We start from the raw sequence: 25,226 nt of genomic DNA on the forward strand, positions 1-25,226 counted from the left end.
AATCCTCAACACTAATACAAAGACTGACAGCAATTTGTTCAACTTACAGAGAAACATGTTTTGGTTGATATCGCTGGAGAGTAAGTGGATGAGCACTCTGGAGTATATGTCATTGGGCTTTATTTAGCAAAAGCCAGATTTCCAGTTGTTTCTCATTAGTTAGGCCTTTGGGTCTCTGTGAACTGCTAAAACACGTCTCCACAGATCACGATAGTCCCATTGTCCCTCCCCGGAGCGCTGAGAATGCATGCTCTGGCAAAAGATCATGGTCCTTAGGCCTCTGTCTTGTTCACTTTCTCTTATTTTCAGTCTCTGAATGTAATTACGTCTGTGCCATCCCATTGCCCCGGGAGGGGAGTGCAGTGCATGTGCTAGCCCTGAAGGACTGCCCAGTGAGCCTCATTATCCTACCACAACCTGCCACAGAGGATATGAGTATAGATAAAGAAGGAATTAGTGGCCTCTGTGGCCACATGTCATCCCAAAGTGTAGCGGTGACTGTAAACGCTTTCTGTAAGCCCAAAGATTTAGTCCAAAGATGCAACTTAACAATAACACTACAAGCATTACTGATACTACCGCTCAAAGGCTAATTCGCAAAAAGAACGATAACTAACAATACACTGTAAAAATAATAATAATTCAGGCCCGATGGAAAATGTCCTAGTGACTGATCACATCTAAAGTGTTTAGTTGGCCAAATTGAATTTCTGTGAATTAATGAAATTTAATTCACAGATATTCAATTTGGCCAACTAACAATTTTAGATGTGATCAGTTACTTCAAATTTCAATTGGGGTCTGAATTTTTTTTTTTTACGGTGTAACTGTATTACACCAACACACAAAAATGTTCAATTTATTTTAAGTGCTTGCTGCAGTGTTAAGTGTTCAAGCTCTTTAAAGTTGGGTGGATTCTGATTGGCTGTTAATATTTTTTTAGTTCATCTGCTGAAAAAAAATGATTCCAACAATATCATTCCCCTGTTCAAAATTGAGGGTAATGCATTACAAGTAACTTGAGTAATGTAATCAGATTACTTTTTCAAGTAACTGGTAAAGTAACATAACTTTTAAAATTTACAGCTAAATATGAGTTACTTTTTCAAATACTTAAAGCAAGTTACTTTGTTTTCCCATTTACTGACTGACAGCTCTCTTATCCTAATGTTGAGAGAAATTGTAAGTGCAGAGGCTTTGTGAGTAAACATGATGCTAGACTAAATGTGAGCATGCATTTATTTACGTCAAATGCAAATTCAGAATACTACGCAAACCTCCAACAATTAAATGTGTTAAAACAAACATTGTTATGCATTTAATCTCACTTTATTGACCAATGTACTTTGACCTTCGATGAATGAGTTAAACATAAGCAAAAATTACTTTAGATTTTTTGTTTTTATTTCTAAGTGGTTAAATTAAATGTTGGTGTGAAAGATAACTTTTTTTTGTTATAAAAAAAGGTAAAAAAAAGCAAACAAGCCCATCACAGGTGAGAAAAAGGAATGTAAAAGTAACATAACTCCTTACTTTTCTTAAAAAGTAACTAAGTAGTGCAATTCGTTACTTTTTAAAAGAGTAACTCAATAATGCATTACTTTTCAAAGTAACTTTCCCCAACACTGCTCCTGCTTCATTATCAATGCAATTGTTGTGTGGATGTTACTATTTTCATTGAAACTAGAAAGATTGTTAAAACGTTCTCATAGTATTTTTAAATAATAATTATCATCCTTGGTGTGAACAAGCATTTAGAGGTTTTTCAAGACCTTTAAGTATATCATAGCTTATTTTTGTCTAATGGATAATATATCCCCAATGAGGGATAGACCATGGAAAGCCCCTTTCACACTGCGATTCCGGCAAATACACGGATAATGCGACCCGGCATTTGTTCCCGGGCCGGTAGATTTGGTCCATTCACACTGCCAGCGAAATACCGTAATATGTGCGCTTTCACACACAACCCGTAACGGTCCCGAATCGAGTTGACACGTGACATCCGGATGTGACGTATAACGGAGAGCGATCTCAGCTTCAGCGTGGATAGTAAGGAGCTCCGTGGTCTCGACTTGTGTCCAGTTTGTGCACGTTTCTGCTTGTTTAATTTTAGTTTCTTTTGTATACGAACACTCTCTGCGTTTAAAACACCGACTAGCTCTTCTGGCACTGCAGGGTTGTATTATTGAAAAAACAAGCTATAGCAGTCGCACGATAACTACGTACACGTTGCGGCATTAGTTTCGGCTTTTGTTCACACAGCGCTCGTCCCGGGTTGAACCCCGCAATGTTACTAGGTTCCCGACCCAGGATCAATTTGGTAATCAATTCCGGGACGTGGTTGCTTTCACACAGAAGGCGACCCGGCAATGTTCCGGGAATATTGCGGGTCCGACGTGCAGTGTGAAAGGGGCTGAAGGGTATAATATGAGGGGGATTGGGAGGCTGGCTTTTTTTTAAAAAGGATTCACACTATATTTTTTTACATAAGTTGACTAATTTAAGCATCACCGGCTTATCTTAAATATTTGGTGCTTTCCATCTGACACTATCCATATTGCTGCCATACATACATCATCATCACCACTCTGTACATTAAAGTTGTGATATAACAGAAGTAGTAACAGATCGTATCCTCTATATGACATTACAAATGATAAATACGACATTTTACAAGAAGATCGAGTTAAAATTTGATTAAAAAATCAGATGAATCGTTCACAATACGATCTACAACATGCATTTAAATTTGTTTTGCCTGAAGTTACTTTTCAACAGCTGTTTCAGCATCTGTCAATTTGACATTTCTACCCACAATTTATGATTTTTAACTCCCTCAATTTATGATTTTTAAATCTCTCAGATCCATAACTAAACAACATAGAGGGGCTGCATCATCTGCTCTAGAACCTTGTGATTGGCCCCATGACTTTGCACATGCTCAAACCATTCATCTTACAGCTTTGTTCACACACAGTATCAAAACACAAATTTTCTGCCGCAGTTACTTCTGAACTGCCATTTTGACATCGGGTCCTGTTCACAGATGACCTCTAAATACAAGAATGCAGTTACATTTACAAACATTGACTTCTAACATTTTCAAAACTTTCCTCAAGAAGTGTCACCCTCTCTTCTTCAAAATCTTCCGGAAATCATCCATATACTGTAACTTGAGACATGCTGACTGCTCTCTTCTGACAAGAAAGTTGTCACTTCCTGGAATTCTCAACCACTTTCACACATACATCATGCTGACAACAGTAAAAGATAGTCTGCCTCTGATGTCTTCAGATGCCTTTAAAGACCTAAATCCTTGCTCCTGGGTTATGATGTTATGTGGTCTCAATTATCTCTGAAATTCTAAATGAACAATCGCACAAAGCACATCAATCTAAGTAAAAAACTTCAGTGATATCATTAAGACAGAAAGACTCATAATCAAGAGTGTTATAGACACCATTGTTCAGCAAAAACCTATGAAATGAGAATCCTCTCTCTCCCTTTACCTCCATCTCTCTCTCTCCCTCTGTAGGTGAAGATGAGTGTGATGCTCATTTGGAAGATGAAGCAGCACTAAATTGGATTTTTTGGTGAAGGAGGCAGCGCTCAGTGAATTGTCCAGAGTCTCTAATTTATTACCATTTAAATGGAGGAATCATTTCTGAAATTATTTCAGCTTCCGTTAATGAGTTTTTAGTTGCCAATGTGAAATGAGATGGAACCCTAATGTGCACAGAGCAGAAATGGTCTTAATTTAATCACAGACCGCACCACATTTAGGAATGGCCACAACCACACTAGCCTCGGAAATGGAACTCATTTGGTTTCAATCTTTATTTTTCACAGGTTTTGGGCTCTCCTTCAACCTTCGGCCTTCCCTGACAATTACTGGGATGTATTTCCAAGCCAGGAGGCCCCCTAGCACATGGTCTTGTTGCCATGGCAGGAAGTCCAGTCTTCATCTGCTCTGGCTCCTCTAAATCAGCAGTGTTTTATCCGTTTGTCTTTATCTTGGTCGACTTAACAAATCTAAACATTTTCAATACATATTATGGCTGTGTAATGTTGAGTGATACTTCATTTTCAGTTTAGGATTGATTTTTTTTTTCCTCCTCCAACAAAATTAGGTTTTCATTCTTTTTCATTGTCATCGCTACATTTTTTCAACTGAACTCACGATTGAAAGTTATGTTTTGAAGAGCACAAAATTATATTTAATGAACTCTTTTGATAAGACAGACTGTGTTAGCCTATTATGAAGCGCACTTAAGTAAAAAGTGATTTATCAAACATGACTTCTCAAATTGCATTATCAATAGCATCACTTTCTCTTGCAGCAGATATAGATTTTAGTGCAGCCCAAACAGCTTAGTGTAGCTTTAACAAAGGACCAATTGTGACAAGCAAGAGGTGCAGTTTCAAGCCATCAACATGCATTTTACCTCCAAATTTAGTTTTATTTTCTTCTATTTGGTAACTGGCTGTGCGCTCAACATCATTCACTGCGCCCTATCAGCCAAACACTGCGACGTGAAAGAATACTCACCATCATTTAGATATTCTTGCCATCGTAGACAGGTTTGCCAGGCCTGGAACTAGTGCATTGGCCAGTACCAAATGGATTCAGGCTTGAATGTACCATTTGTTTTGTCTCCCTAACCATGAGGTTGGTCTTGTGTCGTATCCAGCCTTTTTTTGGCATTGCATTCATTGTGGTTGTTGCCTTTTGGAACAAAGCTTTGGCAAATTGTCCCACTAAAGAACTTCTCATATGGTAGAAGTGGGCTATGTGCTGAGATTTAGTTGCTTCTGGTAAGTTGGAGTAGAACATAATATTTAAATATTACATTTAGCATTTAAAAACAATATATATATACACTGCTGTTTAAAAGTCTGAGGTTTTATTTATATAATATTTAAACATTTACCCATTCATTGTTCAGAAATATAATTTATGGACCATGTCTAAGAGATTGTGTAAGCCATTGTTTTTCTCCAATTTCAGTTAAAAGAGCCTGAAAGCTTTTGTCATCTGACTTTCTTCATCCGAGTCAGCCATAATATTTCCCATCCTCGGTCTCGCCAGGTATTAACCGCTGGTCTCAGGCATAGCAGGACAATGACATTTACCATGGCTTTACAGTTCTTCACTTTCCCTCACTTTTCTCTCAAAGGAAAAGGTCACACATGAGGCTTAATAAAGTAGTTGAAACAGAACAAAACAAACAAAATCAGAGCCCAGCCAAAAACAGTTATTCTCTCTGTTGCCTGCCTGCCTAATGTGAGTACACAGAGGTGGTGTGGTAATGCTTTCCAGGGTGTCATTATTGTAAGACATTCCAGCAGAATTGGATTATGGTCGGCGAGTGAGATTTCGCAGTGAGCTCAGGGAGGGAAAGAAAGGCAGTAATTGGTCACGCTTATTTACTGCTGTGAATCAAGTCGTCCCGCTTTGAGTTGCGGTGCACGCCCGCTTGAGGATTTGGCTCTATGCACAAATTACGGAACGTTTTCCGAGTATAAGTAGCTGGAGGCGTAATGAAGTCTCCTTTCGCCTCACACTCACTGATTTCACCGCCGTCCCTATCGACCAACGATAAACACCAGGAACTGCCCAACGGACCCTAGACTGCCCTTGACTGCTGACCAAGGCTTCTGTATGTGTTAACAGCACATTACATCATCCTTTATATGGTCAGCAATTGTTGAGGACTTTTCTGCATTAAGAAATGTGTTTTTTTTTGCACTGTGTAAACCAAAGGGGCAAATGATATCCTCATTTTGGTGTATTTGAACATAGCATACCTACAGTATATAGGCCTACTTGATGCATTGTGTTGGAGGTCAGCAAAAATGGTTAAACTTTTGAAGTGTCTTTTCACACTTTGCTTTCTTTACAAGTTTTTTACAAGGATATAAACCAAGCGATCCACACACATCCTGAAAAGTGAAGCCAAAGCATCTCAATCTCCCCCAGGTGGTTTGTCCCAGTATAGCTCATAAATCCCACCCCCTTCATGTATTCTAATGGGATGTGACACAAATTACTCAATCAAATTACACTTCAAATACATTTTTTCCAAAGATGGTTTCTTTGAGTATAAAAAGTGTGAGTATTCATTTTTAAAAATAAGTTTGGTTTTAGTTATTTGATGCTATAAGGGGGGGGGGGGGGGGTAATCAGTAAACAAATGAGAAGACAAAATAATTCACATATTCATGTACAGGTTCTTTCTTTTTCACTACCTTTTGATTTGTTGTTTCCCCCCTTTCCCCATCCTCTTTCTTCCTTATCTTTAATCATATTGCTGTTTGTCTAAGTGTTTTGTTGCTATTTCGCAATATGTGCATTTTGCACATTTTATGTTTGTATTTCATGAATGAAAAAAAAATAATTGCGTCCTCCACATAGTATTTCAGGTTTCGTCTGGGACAGAGGACATCTCTTAAATATTCAACTGCAGTAAGCCCACTGATCTGTAACTTAAAGGGTTACTTCAGTGATTTAGCATTAAGCTTTGTATTTAAACTGAGTCATGATTGTAGTAGAAATGTGAAAATATTTTTGAATTTGATGCCTTCCAGACTGAGAAAAGACAAAAAAGTGTATTTTTGTCTCATGGGGATGAAAGACAACAACTCCCATAATGCACTGGCTTCGCTGCCCTACGAGGCCACTCCCAAAGCCACCGCTACTGGATTACTGGATCACTTTCCCACCGCGTTCATTTTCATAAATTCTGTTAAATTAGAGACCAGACACTACAATTAAAAACTGAACATGTCTGTTCAATATAATGTGAGTGAGCTGAGCGAGAGTCACAGCAAAAATGCAGCAGGAGTCACTCTCTCGTCTCATTATACGATCATTCGAATATACTCCTGGGTTACTGATACACAGCCATTTGCTAAATCACTCAAATAAGCCTTTAAAATCATATTGAGCAAAGCCTAACACAAAATTAGGACTATCTATAATATTAGCTTAATATCATTTCACACATAGGCTTATCGTCGTGTTAGTTGACTTACTAACTTACTTGACTTACAGTGACTTACTGTCCGACAAGCTTACACAAGCTGCCAAATAAGCTAGGTAACATTATAATCGCTAACATAGCAGATTCATGGAAAAATGGACCTACTCCAGCCCCCAAGATTGGAAGTGTCTGCCTCAACAGATGTATTCTTGTGTTTTATAATAAGCTGGATTTTTTTCTGGGTCTACTAGTTCTGTAGTGTGACCCTTTTTCCGTGTTTAATGGTGTATATAAGCACCTGTTCACATGCATACCCACACAAGTACACTTTTAGCTCTCTCCTCTGGAGAGCAGAGCCATTACATTCTCTCTTTACGTCCCACATCCTTGTTACGACCAGAATCCGCACCCTACTGCCAAAACCTGGGGTCAAACTAATGAGGGAAAAGACAGGAAATTGCAGTAATTAGCCTTTTGCTTTTCTGTGTTCTTAATGAATCTCAGATCAGCCCTTCACTCATTAAATGCTTTTACCTGAGTGATAATTAACCAATGAATATGTTAGAAAACAAAAAGAAAAAAATTAGAGGTGACCACCAGATGGAGACTCATTACTGGCACACCAATCAGGCACAGGCCTTAATGAGGACCCTGGTCATCGGCACACACCCCGAAACGCTGAACGTGATCAATCAAAACTCTGGCGGTCGGTTGTTTGGTGTGACACAAAGCGAAGGGCAAAGAGAACGCCCTCATCATCATCATCTGCACGGCAAAAAAACTCATTAGCTCACTGGTTTTAATTGCTGCGCCAATGCGTTTACATTTTTTTTAATAATATGTGTCGGAGTTTCTCTGTGCGTAATAAGAGAGCTTCCCTAGGAATTGCTTCACTAGGGATACTTGAATAATCAAGTGGTAAGAAACACTTGGCACTCGTACCAGGAGTCATGGTAGACAGGTTAGATGACTACTAGAACATGTATAACCTGTATATTGCTGGCCTTTATACAGTATAGTTATAAGCGTAAATTATATATATATATATTATATATATTATTATATATTATATAAATATATATATATATATATATATATATATATATATATATATATATATATATATATATATATATATATATATATATATATTTTTTTTTTTTTTAATTTTTAATTTTAATTTTTTTATTTATTTAATTTTATTTTTTTACTACAGGTTGTTTCATGCTCGGAAAGGGAGAGGCAGATTGACGACTCATGAGACAAACACCCAACGGAGAAAAAAGTGAGGTAAAGCAAAGATTAAAGGTCAAAAAAACTGAACACGTACACTGGCTGCATCAAACAGATGGAAAACAACAGAGTGACATTAAAATTGCAAAACAATCTCCTTTCTGTATTAATGAACTATATTTTAACAAATATGTAAATTGTTTCTTAAAAAACTGCTTTTTACATTTGTGAAATTCAAACAGCTGTCTCTTGTGTAAAAAAAAAAAAAAAAAAAAAAAAAAAAAAAAAAACCTTCCCTAATTAATTTATTTCTGTATTAAGCAAGTCTGCTTTTTGATTTTTTTCCCTGCCAATTTTATTTTATTCTGTTTTACGTGGCATTTTCAGTGTTGTTCATTCCAAAACATTCCAAAATGTTTGGCATTTTGGGAAAATATTTTGCCTTAAAAATACCTCAGTATGATGTAGATTCAGGATCTCATGTAGGCTAAAATGATTTTTATTTTTAAGTCACTGTAATGACTCACATTGGACCCTTCTCTTAATCTTTTGCAACCAGCAACTCTGAAAAATGATATTTTGAATGTTTGGAGAATGTGATAATGACCACATAATGGCAAACTAGAATAGAAGTAACAACAAAAACAACAACAAGAAAACTCTTTCAAGGACAAAAACATGGTGTCAGATCAGGATTTACAATGTAGCCGTGACTGTTTGGAGCTTTGCTCAATTTTTCACGCCAATTAGAAAGCTGGGTAACAAGTTTTGAAATGTCATAGCTAAGGGCGTGACTAGCTAATGAAGCGAGCCCCGGATGTTCTGAACCAGTAGCTTGGAGCTGAAAACTCTCTATTTCTCTCTCTCTCTCTCTCTCTCTCTCTCTCTCTCTCTCTCTCTCTCTCTCTCTCTCTCTCTCTCTCTCTCTCTCTCTCTCTCTCTCTCTCTCTCTACTGTATTTTTCTTTTTCTCTCTCCACACTTTCTCTCACATTCAGCAAATTGCCAAGCCAATAAATTAAGCAGGCCCTGTTCAAGGTCTGGGGACAAGGCAAAGGACACAGAAGAAAGCCCCTGAGAGAGAGAGAGGACTGTGCGCTGTTCTCTGTGCGGTTGTCTCTGCTTGATTCCCCGACCCCTCCACACCCTTTGTATTTTTCGTCTTTTACATCCACCACCCTTGTCATCCATCCCCTGGTGCTTTGGTTTGTAAGTGTTGTCCTTCATGGTCTGGCTTTTACAGAGCTTTCCCTTTTTTATGAGTCTGTATGTGTCCAAAGGTTATGAAATGACCCATTCCAGAACACATTAATACACACTATGAAAAAAAAAAAAAAAAAACCTTATCCCAGATCAACTCTACCATTTATAACACTGATGAGAATAAAGTTGGAGCAGAGCTCATGTATAATATTCAAATGTCTTCTTTGCTCTATGATCCGTTTAGACCAGTGGTATTCAGAGTGGAAATAACTGGGTCAGGTAAAGTATGAAAATGGTGCTATGTTTATGTCAGAAATATGAAAAATGTAAGTTCTCAATATCAATTAGCAAGTTTGTGGTTATAACTTGTATTTACATATTTATCACATGACATACCACAACCGTGTCAGCGATCAAAGCATTGCTTTTCAGCTGAGATGCCCTTCACATAAAAAAATGACTGTTAGGAGTAGGCTCTTGTAATGAATAAAAATGACTCAAATCTCAGCAGTTGGCTGTATGAATCAGTCAATTAATGAACTCACAGAATCCACCAGAGCTGTTGCTTTGATATGCAGTTGAGACGCTCCTCTTAAATACTAGTTGTGTCCCAATTCAAAGATGTATCCCTCAAAGGCCATGACGTTTGGATAGGGCATTGTTAAATGGGACAGTATAGCCAGGGGCGTAGCACCAAATTTTGGGCCCTGGGTACAAACCATCTTGCTGGGCCCCCGTACCATGTATGTGTATGTATAGAAAACTGACTTCTAAGGCCCCCCCCCTGCCTCGGGCCCTGGTTACTCAGTACCCTTTATCCCCCCAGTCCCACGCCCCTGAGTATAGCCTATGGAGGAATGTTCTTGTGTTGCCTATAAAGCAACTGTGACTGCTGCTGTTGACTACCTAAAAACAAAACAGGGTTCAAAACCTCTCTAAATATGTTAACCTTGATCCATTTATGTACATAATAAAGAGTATAAACTTTATACAGTCGCACCATGGTAAGATACACTATATTAGCAAATGTTACATGCACATGAATTTTAAATCTGAAAAACAGAGCAACTCTGAACATAAAACGAGCTATAAAAACATCAAAACAAAACAGCAAAAGTAAAAGCAAATAGTAAGAATCAAAGAAAATTTGTCACATTTTCGATGCATAATTTATTCATGCCGCAATGCATGTTGGGACCCGTAGGGAAGTTTTGATTGGTAGTATCCAGCTGAACTGGTGTACCCAGTTTGGTGACCTTAACAATTTAAGTACAGTGAACGTGAGCACCAATATTACTTATAATATTGAATATTACTTATAATTAACCGGATTGACTTTATTTCTGAAACCAATTCCATGAAGCTCTCTAAACCCTGTTATTGAGCTAATCTGAAGGCCTTGACTCTGCAGAAAATTCATGTGCACTGTGCACCTCAGCACGCACTGACCCTGCTCTGTGATTTTACGTGGCCTACCATTTTGTGGCCGAGTTGCTGTTCCTTCCACTTTGTTATAAGACCACTGACAGTAGACCATGTAATATTTAATGACAGAATTTCACAAATGTACTTATTGCATAGGTGGCAACGCTTGAATTCTCTGAGCTCCTGAGTGCGACCCATTCTTTCACAAATGTTTGTAGAAGCAGTCGGCATGCCTAGGTGCTGTCCCAATACTTTTGGCAATAGGGTATGTAAACATTTTAACTGCTTTATATTTTGTTTTTACATTTTTATCATTAGATACATCAGGTTAGTAAGAACCCAATACTTATATTTAAAAGTGTAATCTGGCAATTTCTCAATGAATTCCGGGGTAGGGTATGAAGGATCTATCCGTTGTATCCTGAATGACCCGCAAAGCAAAGAGTTCATTTTGAAAGGTTTGTGCCGAAGGAATTCCCCCATCTCGCCAAAAGATGGCACCCGCAGATGAACATACAGTGTATAGCATTATAATAGAGATATAAATTCCTTGTGTTATTATTAGTAATTATTACATTTATTAATTAAAGTTTATACATGCTAATTTCCATAACAGTTATTACTACTGGAGTAGCCAGTTTCAAATGATTATTAAATAGCAAGCACAAACTGCAACAGCAGCAGCCCTTCCAGGGCACTCATTGCCTGAATTCACTCACTTGTTTTCAGTTCTTCAAATGGACTATATAAGTGGATTAATGTAGGGATTAGGGAATAGTGAATGAGGCTATGGGGTTTTGAACACAGCTCTCTCTTTGCTGATGATGAATGATGGAAAGTAGTGTGTGTGTGTGTGTGTGTGTGTGTGTGTGTGTGTGTGTATGGAACTCAGCCATTCTAACAATATTATCTCTTCATCTATAGTCTACTTTGCACTCAGGTCATATACTCAAGTACCTGACAAGTAAATACAAATATTTGTTGTCGTTGTTGTTTATTTTTAAAATATTTGACTTCAGTATATATTACTACTTACTTACTTACATTTTACTACTTGGTGGGTATCAATATTAGAGAAAGCAGAGAGGACTGGCATGAAAAAAATGGGAATCCCTGGTTTAGCCCATATCTTCATATCCTGATTATTAAGTAGATTCTACACACTCTCATAAGGAAACATCATTCTAGAGACTTTTATTCTAGGGATTTTTGTTCTAGTGACTTTTATCCGCCATCAGTGCATTGGAAATTTGATCGTTTTCTATTTAAAATAAAGGTAATAGATAATCCACAGCTATCAGATAATCCACATATAAATTATTTTAATGTACAACGTGGAGGCCTTGGTGAAGTGGATTAAAATAGTTTAAACGTCAATTACCTTTGTCTGTGCAGCGTTTCTCCTCTAGCGTTGATGCTGTGAGTTTAATGACTTCAAAAACAGCCATTGCCTCCTTGCTGAGTAATATAATGTAGCGATTCAGCATTAAAGCAAATATTCAAAAATAAAGTTTCCGTGTGTGCTCAGCACGGTCTCCATTTTCTGTGCGAGTGATGTATGTGTCTTTACTTCAATTAAAGCATACATATTAATCTAGAGTGTTGCTTAAACTGACTCTGAACTGCCTGTGCATTAAACGGTTGTATTGTAAACCTTTCAGCCAATCAGAATCGAGTATTCAGACAGGCAATGCAAAAGCAGCCATTTTAGCAGCCATACAGTGCAACTGCACCTGCCACCTTTTTCAGAAGCGCTGGCTCAGTATTTATTTTATTTTATTTAAAAGTCTTTATCAAAGAGCTTAAGTTGTGTTCATGAGCCAAGCCAAGTGAGAGAAAGAACTACAATGCCAGGAAGCATTGACTTACTTACAAACATCGATTATATGCATAAAAAATATTATTTAACAGTATTTTGAGAGCATAGAGAGATCGACTCATTAACAGAGCTTCATGGGAGTGGGCGAAGCTAAAGAGCTATTTTGGAGTGCGTCGCGTTTTTCTACTCTGATTAGAGTAATTTTCCGCAAAAAAAGTAATGTATTATTCACCAGGAATTCCACTGTTAAACACAATAAAATAATTAAAAATAAGATGAAATAATGCAGGCTGCAGGCTGAATAATGCAAGCAAATAACAACAACCTCATAGCTCACAGTAGGTCTCTCTTTAAAGGCTTTTAAGTTACCATTCAAAATCAATTTCCATATGAAGGAAATAAATTGAGTTTTTACTTCTAGAGCAGCTGTTGCATTCTTTAACTCGTCTTCAGTGTTGCATGATCATTCGGTTTGAAACCATTTCTTGTTATTTCCTGTTAATGTTGCTGCTTAATATTTTTTTGGGGGAAACCATGATATATATTTTTTTACTGGATACTTTGATAAATAGAAGGTTCAAAAGAACAGCATTTAGTTACAACTGATAAAGATTGCAGAGGTTTTGATGGAATCCTCCAAACTGATTTGTCACTAGAGTGAGGGAAAAAAGTTGCTACAAAGACATTTCCCTATGAGACTGCCATGCCGAGATCAGCATTTAGATTTACTGTAGCCTCTGCGGAACGATAAAAGATCACAGATAAAATAAACAGCATTCAGAAAAGATCTGTTAAAGCTGAAAAAGAGGTAGAGAGCAAGGATGAGAAGCATGAGTGTCCGTGCGTGTATGTGTGTGTGTGCCTGTTCAGCCCGCATGTTGCTAAGGGAGGTATTGAAATACTGCTTCATCAGTCACCACGCTGTGTGTGTCCCATCTCTGGAAAAGGGGAGGAGATGAAAGTAATTTAATGTACATCTATAATTAATTCCCTCTGTGTGTGCATGTGAGTGTGTGTGTGGCGGTCGGCCTGAGCCATGGCGAGGCTGCTGTGATGGAGTGTATTTATTATGTGCTTTAGAAGGAGGTGGCATGATGGGGCGCGGCCCAGTGACATCGCAGCGCAAGACTCATCAGTCCTGCACTGGGCTACGGCACAAATGTGGGGCACGATAGAACTGCAGTGGCACTTTCTTTTTCTGTAATTCTCTTTCTGTCTTTTGCGTCCTCTCTAATGTCTTCACTTGCAAGGCTTTTTTTGTCACAATATCCTCCCCTCAATGATCCTTCATTAGATTCTTGGCACCACTCAAAACGCACTTCAGGGTACATATATACAAGAACAATGTACTTAAAGCTACACTGTGTAACTTTTTTAGTTTATTCTTAGCTAAAACACTTAGTTCTTTCAAAAATATATGTCCTCATTAATGTATATTTACTTCTTTTAAATAATTAAGTATTCTCGTAAGTTTATAATATGCCATTGAAAATACATACGGTTGAGGGGTTCGAATGCCGGTCGCCATGTTGCCCCTCCATCTTGAAAGTACATTAGATAGATAGATAGATAGAAGTTTATTGTCATTACAAATGTACAAGTACACTGCAACGAAATTTGTTTCTTGGAGCAAGCCTCCGGGCTGCAGCTATTTACCAGCGCTGCCACACGCTGGCCAAAGAGGGACATACCCATAAATTCAAGCTTTGCCTTTTGCGTTTTAACACTCAATGGCACCGTGTCGAATGTGAAGAGGGGGTTTGCCATGTTAATCTTGGACTAAATCGGCCACCGTAGGAGTTACAACGAAATCAGAATTGAGAGGAACAGAAACTATTATTCACTGGATGATCATATACTTTTTCACCACTAGATGGGGGAAAATATCACACAGAATATCACACAGTGTAGCTTTAAAGGGGTGATGAATTGAGAAATCAACTTTCCCTGGAGATTTGGATATATAAAAGGTCATGGTAATATAAGAATATCCTCTAAGTTTCAGAGCTGAAAACGTCTTTGTTAGTCAAGGAAAAGCTTTTTTAGACACCAGGCTCAGCAAACGGTTCTGTGCTTCACACTTATGTTATTGCACTATCAATCGCGGGTGGATGAAAAATAAATAAATCATTGTGTTTGTTTGATAAAGACGTTTACGAGCCCTGTGATCGAGGAAATCATTCCGGTTGCCGCTTCTCCCTCACTCTCTCCTCTCTCATGTGAACTGAACTGACAGGGGAGCTGAAGCTCATTAAATTTGCAAATCTTATCCAATCCTAGCCTTGGGCGTTTACTTCCAAGTCTCCAGTGCGGCACGCCCACCAAAACCCAGCGTTCAGGAGAGAGCCTCCAAACCAGTGTAGAAAATAGCATATTACTTAATAGTTATGGTTTTTGAATGTAAAAACCACACGAACATCATTAGTTGACTTCAGACAACAGTATATATATATATATATATATATATATATATATATATATATATATATATATATATATATATATATATATATATATATATATATATATATATATATATATATATATATATTAAAAAAAGCCAGTTCATGACACCTTTAAAACATAAAAGTTGTTCCTGCCTTTTCCACATACAGGCTATACTGGGTAAACCCACCCTGATCTGCCGGCGATTAGATTTTCACCCTGCAACTCATTCTGTAAACTTCTGTTACAGTTTTGCGTGAACCAATCACAGACTGGCTTATCCACCTGGCACATTATTGGCAGGTTTAACATAATGACGGACAGAGAAGCAATGGGTTGTTGCCCGTTGATCATGCCACTTGTGGTCTGATTGTTTGAAGGACTACCCAATTGCATACAGTCATTTAATTTATGCTCGTTGATCACGCTTGTGCAGTAGAAAATACAGAGCAGACTCCCCAGACCAATGTTCAATCTTAAATGAATCAACGTACAGGTGGCAACAGTGTCAAAACAATCCCTGCTTGTTCACATTGTAAAGAAACGAGACGGATCTCACGAAAATGCGCATAAATAGTACGAGTTTACAATCTCGTGGAATGTATATGCCAAAATGGGTTTTGCCGTGCGTATAGTACGCGGTTTTTTGTGTGCATATGACACGCACTTTATGGCGTATTATACATACGAACCCACCACCCCACCACCCTAAACCTACCCAAGAGCGTGTCATATGCACACCATAAAGTGCGTATCATATGCACGCGAAAAACCGCGTACCATACGCACGCCAAAACTCATTTTGGCGTATACATTCCACGAGATTGGAAACTCGTACTATTTATACGCATGACCATGAGATCGTGTTGAAAGAAACACTTCACAGCTATAGACTAGACACATATTAGAGTGGTGCAGGTATGAAATAACTTTGTAGGCTAAATCATGGTTCCATCTCCCTGAAGTCAATCGTTTTTTTCTGGTCTGTGGTGAACACAAGCTCAATGTACTTTCATGTTTTATTCTGTTTTATGATCTTGGGCAGCAGTGGCTTATGTAGGTTGCCTACAAAACAAAAAGTTAGTGGTTCAATCCCGGTTCCACCTGACCAAGTGTCGAGGTGTCCATGAGCAAGATTTCTAACCCCAGCTGCTCCCGATGAGCTGGATGTTGCCTTACATGGCTGACAACGCCGTCGGTGTATGAATGTAAGGCAAAAATGTAAAGCGCTTTTTGTCTGTTGAAAGCGCTATGTAAATGCAGTCAATTTACCATTTACAAGCCCAATTCCAAAAAGGTTGAGACACTGTACAAATTGTAAATAAAAACAGATTGCAATGATGTGGAAATTTCAAATTTAAATATTTTATTCAGAATACAACATAGATGACATATCAAATGTTTAAACTGAGAAAATGTATAATTTTAAAGGAAAAATAAGTTGATTTTAAATTTTGTGGCATCAACAAATCAAAAAGTTGGGACAAGGCCATGGTTACCACTGTCCATCTCCTCTTCTTTTTATAACAGTCTGCAAACGTCTGGGGACTGAGGAGACAAGTTACTCAAGTTTAGGAATAGGAATGTTGTCCCATTGTTGTCTAATACAGGCTTCTAGTTGCTCAACTGTCTTAGGTCTTCTTTGTCTCCTTCCTCTTTATGATGCACCAAATGTTTTCTATGGGTGAAAGATCTGGACTGCAGGCTGGCCATTTCAGTACCCGGATCCTTCTTCTACACAGCCATGATGTTGTAATTGATGCAGTAGGGGGTGTGGCATTGTCATGTGGGAAAATGCAAGGTCTTCCATAAAAGATACGACATATGGATGGGAGCATATGTTGTTCTAGAACTTTCAGCATTGATGGTGCCTTTCCAGATGTGTAAGCTGCCCATGCCACACACACTCATGCAACCCCATACCATCAGAGATGCAGGCTTCTGAACTGAGCGCTGATAACAACTTGGGTTGTCCATGTCCTCTTTAGTCCGTATGACATGGTGTCCCATTTTTCCAAAAAGAACTTCAAAGTTTGATTTGTCTGACCACAGAACAGTTTTCCACTTTGCCACATTTTAAATGAGCCCTGGCCCAAAGGCCCATGTTTAGATATGGCTTCTTTTTTGACTTATAGAGTTTTAGCCCGCAACAGCGAATGGCACGGTGGATTGTGTTCACCTACAATGTTTTCTGGAAGTATTCCTGAGCCCATGTTGTGATTTTTATTACAGTAGCATTCCTGTATGTGATGCAGTGCCATCTAAGTTTTCCGAAGATCATGGGCATCCAGTATGGTTTTCTGGCCTTGACTTTTACAGACAGATATTGTTCCAGATTCTCTGAATCTTTGGATGATAATATGCACTGTAGATGATGCAAAACTCTTTGTCATTTTTCTCTGAGAAAGTCCTTTCTGATAGTGCTATAATATGTTTGGTGCAGCATTGGGGGAATTGGTGATACTCTGCCCATCTTGACTTCTGAGAGACACTTCCACTCTGAGAGGCTCTTTTTATACCCAATCATGTTGCCAAATGTTCTAATAAGTTCTAATAAATTCCTCCAGCTGTTCCTTATATGTACATTTACTTATATGTACACTGTAAAAAATTGCTGTAAAAATACAGGCGATTTCCAACAGTAAAATACTGTTATTTTAATAAACAGTTAAATCCTGTAAATTAACAGTCTAGGTTCCATAAATTAATTACTTGCAGTAAATTTACAGCATTTATGTGTAAATCCATTTGTTCCTGGAAAAAACAGTATTAGCCTGTAAAAAATATCACGTGGGGGCGGGGCATCTTCAACGCGGGTTTTTTTTCAAACAGAAAGCAGACGCAGTCAAAGAACAGCAACACTCCTCTGTCTAGGCGGTTTTAAAGAAGGACATTGTTCAAGGTGAGTTTATTTATTTGCAGTTATTCTATTATGTTGCTCCCAATCTGTAAAATCACCTTTTACACAAGCTATTTTTGACTGTGCTAAGTTACTGAGCCCTAATAGCATTTTGCAGACAGAGCTCTCAACGGCATGAGGCCTTTCGCCTGCTAATGAATGTTCTGTGAGCTCCGATGTAAAGTATTACTGCGAATTCGCTGGGTTGAGTTAAGTTACCATTTAGAAATTATTTCGGCTTTCTTGTGTAGTAACATTAATGTTAACCCTTATCTCGAATTTCTGGTTTAGTAAGTTAATGTTACATGATGCTAACGTTAATCTAACCAGATGCATTAATGTTATTCGCATAACGTTAATAGCATGCACATAAGATGGAGAATAATTACAAACTACTCGAAATATCCAGAACCATGATAGCAATTAAAATTGTGTGGTCAATTTGTTCTGTTTCCATGCAAATAATGTAAAGCTAAAATTCCGATGCAAAATAGATATTTAACGTTATATATAACGTTATATATTTTTTCATTTAATGGTCCGAGTACATGCTTTTTTGTGAGATTCGCATGTACATAGTATTAAAAGTCAAAGAGGTTGTTTTTGAAAGAGGAGGCAGATATTCTTGACTGCACTCGTTTTAGCAGATAGTTTTCAACAGCTGAGGTTTCACAATGCAATGTTCTCCATGCTCTGATGTCGAATTTCTTTGCTTGGTTAAAGATTAAATAATAATTGTATTCTTTTTTTCTAGGAATCAATCACTTGTTACGGAGTTTTACTGACACCGTATGCATCCCTAATCATTGGTGAGTTTCACGCCATGTAAATTATCAGAAAATTTATATTTTTGTGTAAACTGTTGTTTTAATTGTTGTGTATAATTTGAAGAAAAAAAAATCATTTCAGGGAGGGCAGATAACTACTGAACACTGGATGATTACCCTAGACTAGAGGGCCGTGTTGTTTGTAAGGGCATACAATCACGATTTCTGAATGCAATTGGAATAATTTTTACAATGTTCTGTCTTCAATTTTCAGTATCCAGAGGAGGCATGTGGCACATTGGAATTCATTCAAAGGTATTTTGTCACCTTTTATAGTACCCTTTATATTTGTTTATTTTCTTTTATTGTCCCTAATTTAGCAAATGTATATTTAATCCAATATTTAAATTGATAAGGTAGATTTTTGTAAGTTTTCTATTTTAAAGTGTGTGTGTGTGTGTGTGTGTGTGTGTGTGTGTGTGTGTGTGTGTGTGTGTGTGTTGGGATAAACCCTGAAAGAGGTTCTAAGACCTGCAGAGGCAAGGTGGTTTCAAAGAAGACTGGAAAAGAAGTCTGCCACTGTCAATCCCAAAGTTGCTTCTCTAAGGAACCTCATCGATTTCGAATGGAATTTCGTCTAGGTAACTAAACTTTATGCCCACTGACACTCACATTTGTGCAGCTTCCTAAAAGAATCAACACCGCTTAAAGGATAAGTTCATCCCAAAATAAAAATTTCCTGATAATTTACTCACCCCAATGCCATCCAAGTCTTTCTGTCTTTCTATCTTCAATGGGAAAAAAAAAAAACGTTTTTTGAGGAAAAAAATTCAGAATTTTGCTCCACACAATGGACTTCAATGGCAACCAGAATGTTGGAGTCCAAATAAATATGTTTCAAAGGACTTTTAAGTGCTTCAAATGACTCCCAGCTAAGGAATCCATCTGTCATTTTCTAAAAAAATAAAATAAATAGTATATACTTATTAACCACAATTGTTCATATTGTGCTGGTCTCCGTGCCAGGCATGACGTCCTCACATCGGAAAGGTCTCGCGTGACATCATTAGACATCCAGGATATACACACGAAATGACCATTTTAAACAATAAACTAAAACAAAACCATAAATATGTAATTCAACATACAATAAAATGTGAACGATAATCCTTCTCCATACTAGTAAACAATGGGGTTGTAAGTACTTTTGACCTTTCCAATGTGATGATGTAATGCCTAGCACATTGCAGACCAGCACAAGATGAACAGTTGTGGTTAAAAAGTATATACATTTAAATTTTCTTAGAAAATGAGATTGAGTCACTACATAAGACTCTATTCCTCAGATGGGATTGAGGAGAGCCCTTTGAAGCACTTTGAAACAGCATTTATTTGGACTTCAACATTCTGATTGTCATTGAAGTCCATTGTGTGGAGAAAAACCCTGATATGTTTACCTTAAAACACTTAATTTCTTTTCCACTGAAGAAAGAAAGACATGAACATCTTGGATGGCATTGGGGTGAGTAAATTATCAGGACATTTTCATTTTGCGATGAACTAATCCTTTACCTGCATTCATATTCAGTGGTAAGAAAGTATCTGAACCCTTTGGAATTGTATGATTTTCTGCATTGTTCTTAACATTTCATGTGATCTTCATTAGTCACAGACAAAACAAAGTGTTTAAGCTAGCTACACAAACAATTATAATCTTTCATGACTTTACTCAACACATCCCATTAGACACTCTCGGGGCTGTGTAATAAAAATGTTATTTGGTAAGTGACTACCTTGTTGTTATCTCTATGAACCACAAATGTTGTTTTTGTGTTGTGATGGTTGTACATGAGTGCCTTGTTTGATCTGAGCAGTTAACCTGCTCAATGTTCTTCAGAAAAATCTACCATGTCCTGCACAGTTTTGGTTTTCCAGCATATTCTGCACAATTGAACCCTTTACAATAGTGACTGCATGATTTAAAGACCCATCTTTTCACAATGAGAACTACTGATGGACTCAACTATTATAAAGGGTGCCAGGGGGAGGATTTTTTTCTGAAGAACAGTGGACAGTTTAACTGCTCAGAACAAACAAGGGAATCATGAACAATTATTACAAAACAAAACAAAACTAGATTTTTAGGAAACAAATCCATCTCTGAGTCCATATAATGTTATTGATATGACCCCAGTGGATAAATCAATGCCTTTTAAAGCCAAATGATAGGTTTGTGCAATAAAGAAAAAGGTTTTAAAGAAAACCTAAACATGCTAAATTAAATAGCTCATTGCTTCCAGTCTACTGTCATATGAGCACTTATCAGAGGGACATTGTGACGTGATGTAAGTGCATTGTGAAAGCTTGTTCAAGAAGTAACACAGAAGCAAAGATGACCGACATTTCGCATGAGCTTCACAACTCTCTTACTTATGACAGTAGATTGGAAGTAATGATTTATAGTTTAGTTAGCACTTCATTTTTTGTTGGTTTTTCTAACACAAAAATAAAGTGAGTTAAAAATATTAATATTTTTATTACACCTACCGTTTGGTTTCAGAAGACATTGATTCATCCACTTGGGTGTTGTGAATTAATGTCAAGATTGTTGTGTTTTTTAAGTGTCAAAAGAATGGCAGCCAATCAATGTGATTGTATGGACTTAAAAGATTGTCATGTATATATAGCATGGGGGTAAGAAAATGAGAATTTTGGGGGTGAACTATCCCTCTAAGGACATTGTGTATATATACTTGTGACTGGTAAAAATCAGATGAAAATTTGATGATCAACTAATGCAGAGAAACAACCAATTCCCAAAGGTTGAGGGTTTACAGCTTTTTTCCCACTGTACTCTCAAATGTACTTATTCTGCTGTAAATTTTTTTTTACACATTTAACTTAACAGCTGTCTTTACATATACAAAATTATAATATACTCCTAAATCTACTAAATAAATGTACTCCTATCCGGCTAACTGGAAAACACACAATCACTTTCTTTTACACACAGCTAAACTTTCTGGTCTTGTCTTGACCCCATAATCTTTCTGTTAAGATTGTTTTTTAATTTTTTCCTCTATGCTGTAACAAACATTCAAAACAAACTGCGCACTCAGTTGCTGTTTAAGATCAGTTTAGTTCATTAACATGATCATTTTATGTCTCTTTTAAAAGTTCACTAGTTTTTGCCATGTGCTTTATTTTACCACTAAGATTTTCTTGATTTTCTTTCCTTTCAGACCTGGATTTCCTCTAAGACCAGATCTGTCAAAAGCTGATGGGGGACGTGTTGGCTGTTTTTTTTGCCTCTTCCTACGTTTTTTCACCAATTGGTTCTCTTGATTATGTCCTCTAAGATCTGGACTTCCTCTCAGGCCAGCTCTTTTAAAAGCAGGTTTGGGATGTTTTGACAGTATTTTTTGCCCTATCAAGGATTTGTGATCCATTGATTCTCAATGATTTCCTCTCAGACCCAGAATTCCTCTCTGGCCTGGTTGCTGATGTGACATGTTGGGTGTTTTTAGTTTTAGTTTTTTGCCTCTTTGTAAGGTTTCTGTTTTTGCCTACTGGTTCCTCTAGAACAGTATTTAAGGAAAGAAAGTCAGAGAAAATACATTTTAAAATGCAATGAATGTATTGTTAAAACCTATTTTAAATAAATGGCAAACAATGTACACCATAATCTTTTTCTTTATTTTTTCCATTGAGTAAAAAGTCTGTTTGGAATGTCTGTAAACATTATGGTACATAGGGATGTTAATCGATATCAGACAATAGAGTAAATAGAAAACAGTATTTATATTAAATTTTATACTGTAGAATTCTAGTTGGAACCATTGCTGCCAGTACTTTGTGAAATTACAGAACAGCCATACAAATTAAAAACTGTTAGATTACGGTAAAGGGCTGGAACCACAGCTGCCAGTACTTTGCTGTGAAATTACAGCATTATTGAAACCGTAAAATTACGGTAAAGGGCTGGAACCACAGCTGCCAGTACTTTACTGTGAAATTACAGCATTATGGAAACCGTAAAAATACGGTAAATTACTGGAACTAGCTTGCCAGTACTTTACTGTGAAATTACAGCATTTTTGAAACCGTAAAATTGCGGTAAAGGGCTGGAACCACAGCTGCCAGTATTTTACCGTAAAAATACGGGTGAATTTTTTACAGTGTACCAGCAGCCATATCACCCTGTAGCCCAAGGCTGGTTTCCTACTGAAGCTAAGCAGGGCTGAGCCTGGTCAGTACCTGGATGGGAGACCAACTGGGAAAACCCGGAAGCTGCTGGGAGAGGTGTTAGTGAGGCCAGCAGTGGGCGCTCACCCTGTGGTCTGTGTGGGTCCTAACACCCCAGTATAGTGATCGGGACACTGTCAAAAGAGCACTGTCATTTAGATGAGATGTTAAACCGAGGTCCTGACTCTCTGTGGTCGTTAAAAATCCCAGGATGTCCTTCGATAAAGCGTAGGGGTGTAACCTCGGCATCCTGGCCAAATTTGCCCATTGGCCTCTGTCCATCATGGCCTCCTAATAATCCCCATATAATGATTGGCTTAATCACTCTGTCTCCTCTCCACCAATAAGCTGGTTTGTGGTGAGTGATCTGGCGCAATATGGCTGCCGTTGCATCATCCAGGTGGATGCTGCACATTAGTGGTGGTTGAGCAGATTCCCCCTTCCATATGTAAAAGTGCGTTAAATGTCTAGAAAAGCGCTATATAAATGTAACTAATTATGATTTTTTATTATTATTTAACTTTTCCGGTTGCTACACTGTAAAAGATTATTTACAAAATAAGATACCTGTTGCCTTAAAATTTTGAGTTCATTGGAATTAAGAATTTGAGTTAATACAATGAACATTTTTAAGAATCAACAACCTTTATTGAAATATTATTAAAAGATTTTGTAAGCATATTGCATGTAAGCCATATTGTGCTATTTTCGTGATTTATCATTTTTTATGTCGTTCAGATACAATAATATTTTGAGTTTCTATATATTAAACCAATTTCCTTCATTGTATTAACTCAAAATTTTAAAGTTAAAAGTTAAAGTTATTTTTTAAGTTTAACCAACAATATTGTTTTACAGTGTACCTTTCCCAACTTTTTTGGAATGTGTAGCTCATGAAATCCAAAATGAGCCAATATTTGACATGACATTTCAAAATGTCTCACTTTCAACATTTGATGTTGTTATCTATTAGCCTAGAAATCTAGACGCACCCTAGCGGCAGCAAATCTAATCTCCCCGCGAGTGTCGTCTAGCAACTCTCAAAACGCTTCTGAGCTGTAAACGCCAAACTCTTGCCGGGCCAATCACATCGTGTATAGAGTCGGTGTATTGAGCCCTGTCAATGGTAAGTTTCCAGACCAAACATCTTGATGTGGGTCTGGCTTGTCAGGCTAGTTATCTATGTTATCTATATTCTATTGTGAATAAAATATAATTTATTGCATTCCTTTTTCATTCACAATTTGTACAGTGTCCCAACTTTTTGGGAATCGGGTTTGTATGATCTGGCTCAAGCTGATGTGTCTTGAAAAAGATGGTTGCTACAGAGGCTGTCAGGGACATTAAACGCCATCACACCGAACAGGTCTCATGAACCAAACTCAATCTGGTTTTACAGCCTCGTTATGCTTAGAATCCAAACTGAGAATGTTTTTAGATAATAATGAATGGAGTTGTTGGAAGTTTAGTGGCGAAGTCGCGGAACCATGATGTAGTCTGTTTATACCTTTAGCTTTTTACTTTTGATGACTACACTTAGGCTTCAAAATTCATTAAAGTTGTGTTTATCTGTGAAAATAATCTTGATGGAAAAAAGGTGTAATTTTCATAAACTATTGTTGGTCACAGAGCTTGTTTTTTTTGTTAATCCAGAAGCCTGTGGGGAAATCCTATTGGGTTTTTGTTGATGGAAGCAGTATGATGCAAACGGCCGGTTGGCCTGCAAAGTGACGTCATAGAGTAGTGCAGGTATGAAGTCGCTTTGCAGGCCAACCGGCAGTTTGCATCACCATTTTAACAAAATCGTGTTTTTGTAGTTTACACCAGGAAGATAATGGTTTAGTTTTCAAAAACTTACACTTTGAAACCCATTTTCAAAACTGTGAGCCAGGCCCCCAAAATGCTCTTGTAAATTAACACCAAAAATGCATAAAAAGTTTTAAGTTTTTAGTTAAAACTGGCATTGCGTAAACGGCTTCAAAGCCTGTGAGTTCAAATGCTCTCAAAGAAGCATTAGTCTCTCCTGATATCTACAGTAATTAATGCATGGTAAACAGATGTTGAAAGAGGTCAGCTGGCATTAGACAGGTGTGAAAACAGGTGATTGTAATGGGCGGCATATGGAGGTGTGATGGATGAATGTCTTTCCCCCTGTGGCAGCTGGTGACACGCACTCTCTTTTGACCCTCCACGAAGAGCGGACCA

The 25,226-nt window shown here is 37.6% G+C and overlaps 1 long non-coding RNA gene across 1 annotated transcript; it reads left to right on the plus strand.

Moving 5' to 3' along the window:
- The first annotated feature begins 17,937 nt into the window (after window positions 1-17,937).
- Window positions 17,938-22,842, plus strand: LOC137058751 (uncharacterized). The gene is made up of 5 exons (XR_010900825.1): window positions 17,938-18,012; window positions 18,764-18,818; window positions 19,051-19,091; window positions 19,296-19,417; window positions 22,019-22,842. It is a non-coding gene; the product is annotated as an uncharacterized lncRNA (long non-coding RNA).
- Window positions 22,843-25,226: the final 2,384 nt, after the last annotated feature.

This window comes from Pseudorasbora parva, chromosome 22 (assembly GCF_024679245.1).
Source record: "Pseudorasbora parva isolate DD20220531a chromosome 22, ASM2467924v1, whole genome shotgun sequence".
Classification (NCBI taxonomy): domain Eukaryota; kingdom Metazoa; phylum Chordata; class Actinopteri; order Cypriniformes; family Gobionidae; genus Pseudorasbora; species Pseudorasbora parva.